Source organism: Vicia villosa, linkage group LG4, assembly GCF_029867415.1.
Source record: "Vicia villosa cultivar HV-30 ecotype Madison, WI linkage group LG4, Vvil1.0, whole genome shotgun sequence".
In the NCBI taxonomy this organism is placed as follows: Eukaryota; Viridiplantae; Streptophyta; class Magnoliopsida; order Fabales; family Fabaceae; genus Vicia; species Vicia villosa.
The window spans coordinates 104,665,834-104,679,583 of NC_081183.1; the positions used below are offsets into that span (position 1 = coordinate 104,665,834).

General features: G+C 34.4%; 1 pseudogene; it reads left to right on the forward strand.

Moving 5' to 3' along the window:
• Window positions 1-1,173: 1,173 nt before the first annotated feature.
• Window positions 1,174-3,692, forward strand: LOC131595031 (nuclear transcription factor Y subunit A-3-like; annotated as a pseudogene).
• The last annotated feature ends 10,058 nt before the right edge of the window (window positions 3,693-13,750 follow it).

Here is a 13,750-nt window from a genome sequence, read left to right on the forward strand (position 1 = left end):
TTGAAGTAACAATAAAACTTAAAACGTATATGAACAAAAGATTAAAGATGTTCAAAACTATTTCGAAACTATAATTAAAGTAAATTAAATTTTGAAGATTGAAAGAAACATTTGATATTCAACATTGTTGTTGAAAAATGTAGAAATGAAGAGAAAAGCACGAGGAAAGAAAATTGTGGAAAAAGGAAGTGAGAAAGTGATAAATAGAAAAAAAATGAGAGATATTTGATAAGTTTGATAAAATATTAGAGATGTATTATTTTAATAATAAAATTAAAAACTTTATTGTGCAAAGACTAAATAAAGATAATTTTAATGTGATGACAAAAAATCAAATAAGAGTATTATAGATTTTTCCACCAGTATTAATTTTTTTATAATACGCAAATATTTCTTTTTATTGCATGGAGTTCTTAATTAAAATTTATTTATCTTTTTCAATTAAATTTCACATTATCAAAAGACAACTTGACAAAATGAGAACAAAAGAAAAAAGCATTGCGCGTGAAGGATATGCGCGTGGTACACATAACAGTGAGGGCGGCTGTGAGTTCACCTCCCCAGTGATGAAAACCAAAAAACCAAAGCTTAAAAAACTGTGTCCACGTCTTGGCCCACTCACACAATCTTACGCTAAACCAAAACAACACTGACAAACAAAGAGAGAGAGAAAATAGTTCATGACTTGTCAATGAATCTTGATATAAACTTGATGCTTGTTGTTGTTATTACGACTACACCTGTTTTTTTTTTTTGTTTTTACCATCGTATTTAATCTACTGGACCGCCTAATCTAATTCTGAATTAATTATAACATCAAATAATTTCATTTTTTTTTATCGTTTAGTCTGATTTAAGAGTCAGTTCTAATATCAAGTGGTTCTAGTCTCTTTTCAATCGCAGTTGCGGATAATTGAACGGGTGATTTTCATTATTAAATTTAGCGTCAATCACCACTTAACAAATTAACGATTGATAATAATTTTAATTTTTTTGGATCGCAATTGTGTGCATGATTAAACCATAATTATTTTATCAAGTCCAACGTTAATCACTACTGAATCAACTAACGACAATGGGTTAATATGCGCGTGAAACTTTATGTCTAAAAAAAGATGATTCTAGATGGTGAAAAAGAGTACTCATAAGTAAAAGCTTCATTGACAAAATAGTGAGATAGGAGTAAAATATAAGTGGGTTTGTTTGTTTGGGTTTCAATAAAGGGAACATGCTCAATTTCAACCCAACATTAACACTTCAAACGTTACTTGTCTTTCTTCCTCTTCGTACATATCCTTGCTAGATCCCAAAGGTAAACAACCACTCTTCTCTCTTTCTCTCTCTTTCTTTCTTATCCTCTTCACTACCTACCTTTTTTATTTTTTTATTTCTTTATTTATTTATTCTTCACTTTCTAAATTTTTTATTTGTGATTTATTTTTATATTATGTACTTGGATTGTGGGATCCAAGTGTAGAAGAGGTTAAATTTTGGGATTTTCCATTTGCATGTGGAGTTTGAGATTAGTTGATGCTGTTAGTTTAGGTTACTGTGTTTTTTCTCCCTCTTTTTTGTTTGGGTTATTTTCTCTGTTTTTTCAGGAATTTTTTCTTGTTTTCTTCAAGGATCTAAGTAGAATAGTGAAAATTTTTTCTTGTAGGGTATTGTTTTAATCTGGCTTGTTATAATTTGATGGAAAATTGATTTAAGGATTGAAATGTATGGGAAATTTGAATGGATTGATATCAATATTATGGGAAAAAGTTTTTACCAACTTGATTAAGCTAACTCAAAATTAGTGCTTATTTTGATATTTCAATGATGAGAAAGAGGAAGAAGAAGTTTACACAGCTGTTCTGTTTTCTGGAATTTAGTATAAGAGAAGCTAAACTGATTGTCATCGTTGTTATAATTTCAATTTTCGGAAATTTTATTGATTGGTTTTTCGATTCATTTTGCATTGAGTATGTTGCTTGCTGACCCGGTGAACACTATGGCTCACCACCTTCAAATTTGTGGTTAGTGAAGTTACATTTAGGGTGTAACAGGTCGGTTTGGTTCGGTTTTGGGAGAAAACTCGAAAGTTTTGACTTGGTGTTTATAGTAGGATAGGGTGTTGTTTATTGACTCGTATAGTCAAATGAAATCTACATACGAGAGAAAAGACTTTCTATCTTCTGTTCGTCTGATATATCATGCTTTTACATTGTTTGTGATCTTCTTTGCCTCACTTCACTTGTCGTCCTGTCTAATACGGAACCATTCTCTCAGGTCAAGTTCTAAATTTTACATAATGACAGTGTTGTTGAAGGTTACATGAAGCCTTTTCTGTTTTCGAATCATCCTGATACCAAGTTCAATTCCTCACAAGTTGATACTAATCACTCAATGGTATGCGAAACTTCTGCATTTTTTATTTATTTGTTGCTTGTGCTTTTAGTGACTAACTAGTTATTGTCATCCATTTTCAGGCTCATGCTCCTTATCCTTACTGCGATCCAATTTATGCTGGTCCGTTAGTTGCTTATGCCCCACAGGCCACTGTAAGTGTTTCCTTTAGGAGATTACTCTGTAGCTTGTTTTGGTGTCGATGAGTCTGAATATGTGTCTAGTAGCCTTTTATGATGCTTGATTTTATCGAAATGAAATATTATTTACATTTTAATTTGTTGTGTAATATCTTAATATGTCACTATTTTTTGTAATGTTTTAGAACCAACCCCAAATGTTACCTCAGATGATGGGATTACCAACCAATCGTGTTGCGTTACCACCTGATCTTGCACAAGATGGCCCGATTTATGTCAATGCAAAACAATACCATGGTATACTGAGAAGACGACAGTCACGAGCAAAGCTTGAGGCTCAGAATAAACTCATAAAAAGTCGTAAAGTATGTTCTGTAAGATGTTGATGCTTTCAACTCTCTCATTTTATCATTCACGACATGATTATAGTGTCTAAACTAGCAAATATTTTCACAGTGCTCATAGTTTACTTCTCATTTAACTTACTGCAGCCATATCTTCATGAATCTCGGCACAAGCATGCTTTGAAAAGGATTAGAGGATCCGGTGGGCGATTTCTCAGCACCAAACAGCTTTCACAGCCTGGCACAGAATTTGTCGCAGGTTCGAATTCTGGTGCTGGCTCTATCAACAAATATCAAAAGGAAGATCATTCAGAGATGGAAAGTCACCATTCCTCAAGAACTGGCAATAACGAATCTTCCATCACAAACTGTTCCGACCGCACATGTTTTTCTGGCAACCATTTCAATTTTAGGCAGCCGGAGCACATGTTTCTCGGGAATTCTCCAAACATGGGCGGAGGCGCACCACAATGCAGTGGAGGACTCACGTTTGGGGGAACAAAACAACGCGCTTCAGTTCGGTGAGAGTTTCATCGGACGGCAAATCATCCTTGGCTTAATCACTTTTGGTTTCTGTGTTTTCATGGTTTATGGTCACTTTATTTTACGTTTTTCTTGCGTTCTTGTTTTTTTGAGGAACTCTAAAGTGCGTCTAAAGTGCGTGTATTAGCACCGAGTCTTATTTCTATTGCTTTCACATACTTTTTGAAGTTGATATTGCTTACACTTGTCTTTTGGATTGGATTGGAATAGTTTCTGCATGAAACTTTCTTGGTTTGTGATCAGTATATAATATGTTTGGTATTTGCTTGGTTTGAAATATTTGATGTCCAACACTCTCGATTAAAGAAAGCTGTTTACATGTTATGGCTGATACAATCACATATATTCCATTATTTTTCTGTTCTTCTAGCCTTATCTTTTACTCCATCATTATGAGTTCTTGGTCTTGCCTTTTGGGCTAGTCCAACACGACAACTACTTCCCGATCCATGATGAATCGGGTCATCAAACCTTTTCTCCACCGATGTGTGTTACTTTTTTTTGTTGTTCTTATTTTGGTGTATAGTGATGGATGTGATGAATACATGTAACATTTGTTTTAAGTCTTAAATGTTCAAGATTTTTGGTAGTAGACAAGTAGAATATTTGGACCATATAATTTTGGAACAGGGTGTGGTGGTAGATCTAGCATAAATTATTAGCATTATAGAGTGGTCAATCATTCACAATGTCATTGAAATGAGTAGCATTATAGAGTGGTCAATCCTTCACAATGTCATTGGAGTGAGGGTTGTTTCTTTTGGATTTGACGGGTGTTATTGAAATTTTTTATTTTTTTTTTAAATTCAAGATTTTTGAAGAAAAAATGGAAAAGTTCGACGACCATGCTGAAATTAATAGAGATGATAACTTGTAAAACATGATTGTGTAAAATTATGTGCCTCATCACACTTTCTATTGATATGATTTGTAAAGAGAGTGGATATTTTCAACATGTGCTACAATAAGACTCAAATTTGATAAAATACCAATTGACAAAGAACAATTTTGGAGTGTGAGTCAACTTCTAGTACACGTATATTCAGAATAGCTCAATAAAGTAACTTCTACGTGGTTTATATCACTAAAGTGACATTTGCTTAGTTTCCATAGTAACATTTGCTTAGTTTCTCCTTATAAATAAGAGTTTTCACAAAGAACAAATGGTCCTATACTTATTATATTAATTTTGTTTTACAAATGGTTCTATACTTAAGTTTGGAAGTTGATAAACGTAAATTTTGTACAATTTTTAATATACAATTAAGGACTTGGATCCTCTCCTTCATTTTTCTGTTCTTCCTTCTCCATCTTCTCTATCTCTCTCTTAATCTCACTCTCACTCATCATTAAAATACAAAATATAATAAAGAGAGAGAATGAAATTAAGAGAGAGATAGAGAGGATGGAGAGGGAAGGAGAAAAAAATGGAGAGGATCCAAAGTGTACAATTAATGAGAAATACTTGCATGAAAACAACCATAAATTCATACTCTTATGAACAATAAATTAAAGGAGAGAAAAATGAAGGAGAGGATCCAAGTCCCTTATGAACAATAAATTAGAAGTGAAAAAATTTTAATTTATTTAAATTTTAATTTCTTTTTTATTTGAATATATGGGGTAGTTGTGATTACAAAGGATAGAGAAATTTTTATATTTGTTTTTTAATAAATTAAAATTTTGTGATTGTAAAATAATTCCTTATATCTGTGTTTACCTAAACATTTTAATGAATACTATTTTTAAAACACTTTTGAAAGAAAACTTACGAAAATACTCCTAATACACAATGGTGAAAAAACTCATTAGATTATTAGGTTTTAGGTACTGACCATAATTACTATTGGAGTAATCGTATAATTTATTTATTTATTTATCATATTTGAACTTTTTATGTTGTTCTCTTGTTACGTATTGAACTTTTAGTAAGTATAAAATTTATGGTGCTCATTTGTAAACAAAATTTTCTTGTCTTACGATGAATGTCATTTGTTGGAAAAACTCTTAACAATTTTATTAATATTGTTGATAGCTTCAACCATATCAATAAATTTTATATGTGAGACGAAGAACAATAATCAAAATAAATGACCTCTAGGAACCAGAATAACCTATAAAATTGTTGATAACTTCAGAAATATCAATAAATTTATATGCGAGACAAAGAACAACAACAATCAAAATAAATGACCTCTAGCAATCAAATAACCTATAATCAGTGTAAACAAACTAATATATCAATCTGATAAGCAAACTAATAAGTTAAATAACTGGATGCCACTTGTCTACCCAATTTTATCAAATTGTCATACTCTAGGAGAGAGAGATACTATCTAATTCGCTATACTTCCAAGAATCGTTACAAGAGATTGCAAGAGAGTTATAAGAAAATAGTTGTCCATATTCCCAAGAACAAACCTTATTTTCTACACTAGGATTTCTCAATTTCCGCAACTCTCCATATATATGAACCACATAAACACAAAATATTTAAAAGTGTTTCTCAATCCCTTTAGATAACTAATTTTTTTCTTCAAATTCAAAGATCACAATAGGAATTTCTACTCTTGTTTCTCTATGTTTCCTTTATAAATGGAATGGATCCGAGTGGAGCGGAATAAAATGAAATGAATCAAAGTGGAGAGGAATGAAATAAATATGTCATTCTATTGTTTGGGTATTTCATGACGAAATAGAGCAATTTTGTCATTTCGCTCAAATCAGAGAGTACAAAAAACGATGAAATAGGATGAAATGTAGTCCATCCGATTCCGCTACATTCCATCTATTTTTAATTAATCCAAACAATAAAATATAAGTTTATACCGTTTCATTCCATCTCATTTCATTTCATTCCATCAATTCAAATATACTCTTAGGAATTGTCACCTCGCCTTCTATCTTTCAGACTACATTCTTAAGGTTTCTTTAGATAGAATGATAGCGATATACATTCACAACTGCCAAAATCCAACAAATCTATAACAGACTCAAAATCCGACTCATTAACCAACTAATCTTCGAACTGAAATGATCAAGTCCGATACTCACAAACCGCCCAAACCGGATCTATTGTACAAGGACCACCGCCTTCCGCCACAATCAGACAGATTCTAGTCAGCCACATTGATTGCGTCGAGGACCACCGACAAGACAAGTTCACCGTGGCTCCTCCGACAACCATCCAAGCGCCACATCCGGAGTTTTGGTGCCTCCTTGCACCACCCCAACTCCGAATGCTGGAACGTCAGATTGACATTGCCGACGCCCCGACATAAGTCTCTTTGTGGCTCCGACGTTCTCGGTTGATTTTTCTACTATTTTCCGATTTTATATAACTTCAATTTTTAACCGTGTTAAAATACACTTTCATTCTCTTCATCATTTAAAGTTTAAAAACATAATTTAACACAAAAAATCTACTATGTTTTAGGAATGGGATTGAAAAGAATAACATCGTAATCGGTATGGTTACAGGAACAAGTTCCCCACGAAGTTCAAAATGACCAGCAACTATAACAAACTATAGCTGTTTTGCAAAGGGGTCTCACATCAAAGGCACGTTTCAACTAGAGGAAAGAAGTTTTGTTGTATTAGAACACAGGTTATGTTGCCTTCGCAATATGTCTGCATACAAATGTTGTTGAAGGAGCTTCTTTCATCAAGTGTCAAGAGTTATTTTGGATTTTTAAGGACATATTGCTGGGAGAACCTTTAAAGTTGATTAGATAGGACTTTTAAGCAAACTCACATTGCATTATTGAAGACAACTTGAACTCTTGCGTCCTTAAAAGTCTATTGGTTTGCTTGCATATGGTCACGACAAAAGTTCATAACTTCCTGTATTAATTAAACAATAATTAAAATCAAGATAAACAAATTATATTGATATTTTTATTATAATTCATAGTATAAATTGTTGGAACATTATGTCAATATTCCAAAATAGAAAGGTGAATTGAAAAAGTTCCTTAGTCCCACAATGTTTAGATTAGAAATTTTGGCTAGTTTACTTCATTATATAAGGAAGTCACTTGTTTCATTCCAAAAGACACGCAAAAACTTATTTTGAGTTTTTCCTTCCTTACTTTGATAACTCCGCGTCTTTCGAATTATCGAAGCGTCAACTTCTCCTCCTTTCTTTTTACTCGTTAAATTTTTTGAGTATTTTCTTGAATTCTCCTTAGAGAATAATGTTAATTTCTCCTCGTTTGAGTTGAGAAATTACCAAGTATAATTTTTCTTTGATTCTCTTTAGAGAATTATTCGAATTTCTCTTTGTTTGAGAAAATATTGTGATTGGTCAAATGGCCATTATTAAATTCTCTTTGGAGAATTATTAAAATTTCTCTTGGTTTGAGAAATTACTATGACTGGTCGTTATACCTGATATTAAGATGGTATTTATATCATATTTGAATGGTCATAGTACCATCTGAGGGTGTATTTCTAGACCGATTATCTACCATCCAAGTAGTAATCGTAGAGTATAGAACTGGGTTGTTTTATCCTGGAGGCGGCGCGGTAGTTTGACTGCTTTGCATAATTTTGGGCAGTGTCACGAAACATCTTAAAGAGAGCGACATAGTCCGCGACTCGACCCTGTAATTTCTTCGGTGGCAAACTTTTTAAAATCGTGATCTAACAATTTTAAGATGTTTCAAATTGCCATGGCTACTGAATAAATTATTGGTACTTCTGCGGATACTGTCTTTGACAAACCGTTCATGTTTGAGAGATGTCACTTCAAATGTTGGCAACAAAATATGATTTTCTTCTTAATGTTGAAAAAGATAGCTAACATTCCGACTGAGGACATTTTGTTTCTCCTTCTAGATCAACCGAACAAACTAATGGTAAGATATCCGAGGATTCAAAAGGAACACGTAATAGTGTTTAAGTTGAATCTGCTGCACAGATTAAAGTGAACAATTTACAACTTAGGAAAGAAATCACCTTATAGAAAGAAAGATTATAACATTCTGAATGGAATTGCAAATTATCTGTATGACTATTACAGTAACTGCGATACTTCAAAATATTTTTAAGAGGTTCTGAAAAACAAGTATGACATTGAAGAAGCTGGAGAACAGAAGAATGATTTTAGCAGCTACGTAAAGTATCAGATGGTAGATGAAAGGTCCGTGGAAACTCAAAGTCACGAACTTCAAAATATTGCTTATGAGATCATCACTAAAGGTATGTATTTATATGAACAATTCAAATTTCTTTTATTATTGACAAATTGCCCCCTAGTTTGAATGTTTTTAAGAATTATGCTATGCTACAACAATAAAATAATTTTAATTAAGAGACTGATTATTTTCATTTAAATTTAAGAAGAATCTCAGAGACATGATTAAAAAGAAAAATCTTGGTAGTTTTAAACAACAAAATAAAATTCGGCGTGGTTCTGAAGCCATATGGCAAATTATTAAAGAATTAGAACCGCAATATTGTGAACCAAATTAAGAATGGGAACCCTTCTATGGCCCCAATTGCTCCAACTAGACAACTACCACCACCTCAAAGAAATGACGTTGTTTTGCCTTTGTTTCAACTGTGGAAAACTAAGTCATGGACAACGAAGGAGGATTTGTGAGCAGACCACCTATTCTGAATGGAAGCAATTATGATTACTGGAAACCATGAATGGTGGCTTTCTTAAAATTATTGGACACCAGGGCTTGGAAAGATGTTTTGAAAGGTTGGAAGCATCCTGTCATTATTGGAGCAGATAAACAACCCACTTCTAAGTTAAAACCTAAAGAAGATCTGAATAAAGAAGATGATGAATTAGGTCTTGGAAATTCTAAAGCCTTGAATTCCATATTCAATGGAATTGACAAGAACATCTTCAGATTGATGAACACATGTGTAGTAGCTAAAGATGCATGGGAAATTCTCAAAACTACTCATGAAGGCACATCCAAAGTGAATATGTCAAAACTTCAGCTGCTCACCACCCAATTTGAGAATCTGAAGATGAAGGATGATGAAAGTATTCATGACTTTCATATGAATATCCTTGAGATTTCTAATGCATCCAGTGCATTAGGAGAAAAGATGTCAGAAGACAAACTGGTGCAAAAGATGCTTAAGTCTCTTCTCAAGAGATTTGACATGAAGGTGACTGCCATAGAAGAAGCTCAAGATATCAACCAATTGAAATTGGATTAACTTGTTGGATCACTTCAAACTTTTGAATTAAGCATCAATGAAAGATCTAAAAAGAAAAACAAAAGCATTGTGTTTGTAGCTAATACTGAAAATGAAAAAGAGGAATGTGATCTGAGTACAGAAGAAGGAATATCCAATGCTATATTACTGCTTTGAAGACAATTTAATAGGGTGATAAAGCATATGGGTAGAAATCCAAGATCAAATGTCTAGAACAACTCATTTGACATTCATAAGTAAAATGAGTTTGGAAGAAGAAGAGCTGAAGAAAAGTTCACTCAAGGAAAGGGACTATAATGTCATGAATGTGAAGGCTTTGGCCACATTAAAGCTAAATGTCCTACATATCTTAAAAGACAGAAGAAAGGGTTATCACTAACTTGGTATGAAGAAGATTCTGAAAGTGAAGAGGAATCTGCCAAACATGTAAAGGCTTTAATAGGTAGATATATCTCTGATGAAGGCTCTAGTGAAGATGAACTAACCTAAGATGAGCTAGCTGCATCTTACAGAGAACTGTATCGCAGAAGTATGGAATTATGTCAAGAAGGAGAGAAACAAAAAGGTCTCATATGCAAACTGAAGGAAGAAAAGAAAGAGTGTCTGAAAACTATATCTGGCCTGGAAGAAGAAGTAGGGTCTCTGAAGTTTGAACTTGACAGAGTCCACAAGTCTGTCAGAATGCTGAATAATGGGACTGACTCATTAGAAGAAAATCTTCAAGTGGGAAGAGTGACAGGATACATGAGCGATGTAGGATTTAATGAAAACAAAACATCTATGTTAGGTCCCACTCAGTCCAAGGCTGAACCGAAGATGTCGAAACCGATGTTTCAACATCATGACAAGGGTAAAATTAATCACTCCAAAGAAAAATTTTAGCACTGGAGATGTCCTCACTTTGGACGATATGGACATATAAGACCTTTCTGCTTCAGGTTATATGGGTTCCCTAAGACTACACCCCTCCCTAATTCCGATAAGGCTGGTTCTAATGGCAAAAAGGTGAAACACAGGGTTCCTAAGAATGTTGTTACCAGCCTTATAACTCATACTTCACTCAGAGTATCAACCAAGAACGACTGGTACTTTGACAGTGGCTGTTCTAGGCATATGACACATGAACTTTAAGATGTCTCAACATTCGTTCTCGTCCCTCACAGCAACCTCTTCTGATGAAGATACTATGTCTTCTCCTGCTCCTAGGGCTCAACCTGTGGACATTTCGGTGGACGATGTGACTGTTATTGCTGCAATAACCTCGACCTACAACACTGATATTACATTAAGGGAGTCTCAAACTCCTCATGAAACTGGCTCTGAAGAACCATTTGAAGGTAAATATTCCAATCCCTCTCTTGATAAGATCAAAGAAGGTGGTAGGTATGTTGACGGGGTTATTAGAAAACTAATCACTAGGGTTCTAAACGAGGATATACCTGTGACTGGGATTTCCCAACCCCTTTCCCAAATTATTCTCCCACCAATGATGATGAAGTAGAAAAGATTGTTGATTCCTCTACAAGTGGTAAGGTTGAAAACAACCTTCTCGAGTTAGCCAACTCTATGATTAGGGATGCTAGCACTGATGGTAAAGAAAACATTGGCACCTCTTATGCTAAGGAACCCTCCCTGAAAAATCAAGAAGATCAATGGCTTGAAGATACCAACCATGTTATTGATGTTGATGATTTATCCTCCTATGATGAATTGATCAAGAATGTGAATCCTGGTATTGCCAACAGGCTGAGGACTAGGAAGGGCAAAGCTTGCTCGACATGAATCCTCTGAAATGTAAGATGACTATAACTACGGTTGGACCTCCAAGGTCTTGGAGCAAAGTTTATGTTTCATCCAAAAAGAGAAAGGCTAGGTCAGACAATGAGTCTGAAGAAGATGCTGGTGATGATGTTCAGGACATCATGCATGTAAAGAAGTCTGTGATCAAGAGGTCATTTGTGAATGTGCCAGATGCTCCCTTGGATAATATCTCCTTTCATTCTGTTGACAGTGCGGAAAGGTGGAAGTTTGCGCATCAACAAAGGGTTGCCATGGAGAGAGAACTAGGTTAAGATGCCCTTAAGATTGAGGAAGTCACAGACCTAATCTCTGCTGTTGGTTTAATGAGAACTGTGACAGGGTTTGCTAAGTGTTATGAATTATTGGTTAAGGAATTTACTGTGAACATCTCTGTGGATTGTGTTGATAATAGAAGTAAGGACTTCATGAAAGTTTATGTGAGGGGTAGACGTGTTGATTTCTCTCCTGCCATTATAAACAGTATCTGGGAAGAAGTGAGGAAGAGGTGTGTGAACTCGAGGTGACTGATAATCAGACTTGCAGGGTGATTACTGCAAATCAAATCAAGGTGTGGCCTATGAGAAGCAAATTATCTGTTGGCCAACTTAGTGTAAAACATGTTATTCTGCACAAAATTGGTGTTGCCAACTGGGTTCCTACTAATCATACTTCAACAGTTGTAGTTGGTCTAGGAAAATTTATATATGTTGTGGATACCAAAACTATGTTTGACTATGGCACCTATATTTTTGATCAAACTCTGAAGCACGCTGCAACTAGTGCTATAAAGATGCCCCTTGCTTTCCCTTCTCTGATTTGTGGCATTATCCTCAACCAGCACCCTGGAATCCTATCTAGTCCTCATTTTAGTGCAGACTGCTAATGTTGAAAATAAAGTGCGAAAATCAAATAAGTGCAAAAAAAACTAATTTATAAAAACACATTAAAATAGAAAAATAATCAAGGTAAAGTATGGAAATGCATAAGTATAAACATAGAGGAATGTGCATCAAAATGCACTGATCAAATTCCCCCACACTTGAACTTTTGCACTCCGAGCAAAATAAAATCAAAACACAAGAAACACACAACATCTGTTACTCATTCCAGGCTACAAACTCTTCTTCGGTTAAGATTGCATCGATAGGTACTGATCTTGCACACTAAGTATATCATAGGAACAATAATCCATAATTGTGCAATCATAAGCCTCCTGAACATACAAACCATTTTGAATTATGTTATTATGCCAAAGCCTAACTTACCCATCCTCCTTTTTACTCTTGTTCATTTTGGAGCAATCACATTAAGCTCGTTATCTCCATACACTCATAGTAAGGCTACCAGATAGTGACTCTGATCCTTTTTGCATGAGGTTCTGGTACCTAAGTGGTATAACCCTTTGCTTTCCCAATTGTAGTTGCGGGGGATTGAACCGTAATCTGCCCTATCAAGTTCAGCACCAGAAGCCTCTGAACCAACTAACAACGGGTCTTATTATCAAATTTTTGTAGGTTCTACAACTATTGGGTTAAATGACCGGGTGAGGGTCACCTAACTTAGAAGGTGCATTCCTTTTTTTTTAAAACTTGGATCACTCACTTATTTTTATCGGCTTCCTTACGTAGAGAGTGTGTAAGATGGTGTCGACTGCAAAGATAAACTACTCAAGAGCTATTAGAGAATGAGAATTCAAGGCTATGCCATAACAATTATTCAAAATGATTTCCATACTCAGGAGACTTACGATGTTAATACAATACCGATCTTGTGAAATTTTCCCAAGTCTCCACAAACCAACCTCAAATTAATTTATAGCCTAACACTTTCAAAAGATGCATTGTGTTTCTAAGTCAAAAAGCATGCAAATTTTTTTTTTAAAGAAACAAACAAAAACGAAGAAAAGTGAAAGAAAACAAAACAAAGAAATGGTTCCCTCCCCCACACTTAAAACACATATTGTCCTTAATTAAATATAAAATAAGAGTGAGAGAAAGGAAAGAACACACCCCGGGGGTTAAGGTGGAATGTAGCTTTCATGTCTGGTTGTTTTGGTGGAGGCCCTTCTGCACTATGAACACATGAAATAGGAAAAAGTAAATAGCAAGTGAACTTGGATATTAGTAAAAAAATATGGTGGCTTAGGAGGAATAGCCTGCACATATGGTAAACCTGCAATAAAAAAAATGAAACATAAAAATTCACATTTAGCTTGTGAGTCAGATAAAATAGGTGGAAGAGATGCACAAATGGTGAAAGATAACTCCATGTTGTTTAGCTTAATTAGAGTTTCCAAAATAAATTCTGCTATGGACAATGGTTGCTTATGGAAAAAATCCACATTTTTGGTGT